This window comes from Camelina sativa, unplaced genomic scaffold (assembly GCF_000633955.1).
Source record: "Camelina sativa cultivar DH55 unplaced genomic scaffold, Cs unpScaffold00382, whole genome shotgun sequence".
In the NCBI taxonomy this organism is placed as follows: domain Eukaryota; kingdom Viridiplantae; phylum Streptophyta; class Magnoliopsida; order Brassicales; family Brassicaceae; genus Camelina; species Camelina sativa.
The window spans coordinates 114,742-114,944 of NW_010921697.1; positions in this window are offsets into that span (position 1 = coordinate 114,742).

Sequence of the window (203 nt, forward strand, 5' to 3'; positions counted from 1 at the left end):
AGAGAAGCCAGCTCGACCTGCCACTCGACCGAGCACAGGTCGAGTTGACCGAGCCGTTGACTATTTTGTCTTTTAGTATTTTTAGGGCTTCCACTCCCTCTCCTATATAAAGCCTTGTACCTGCAGCCACCAAAAAAGTCCAGCTTTTTAGATATTCTCTAAACCTAGTTTTTACCCTTTTGGGAATTATTCCTTTTGCACTT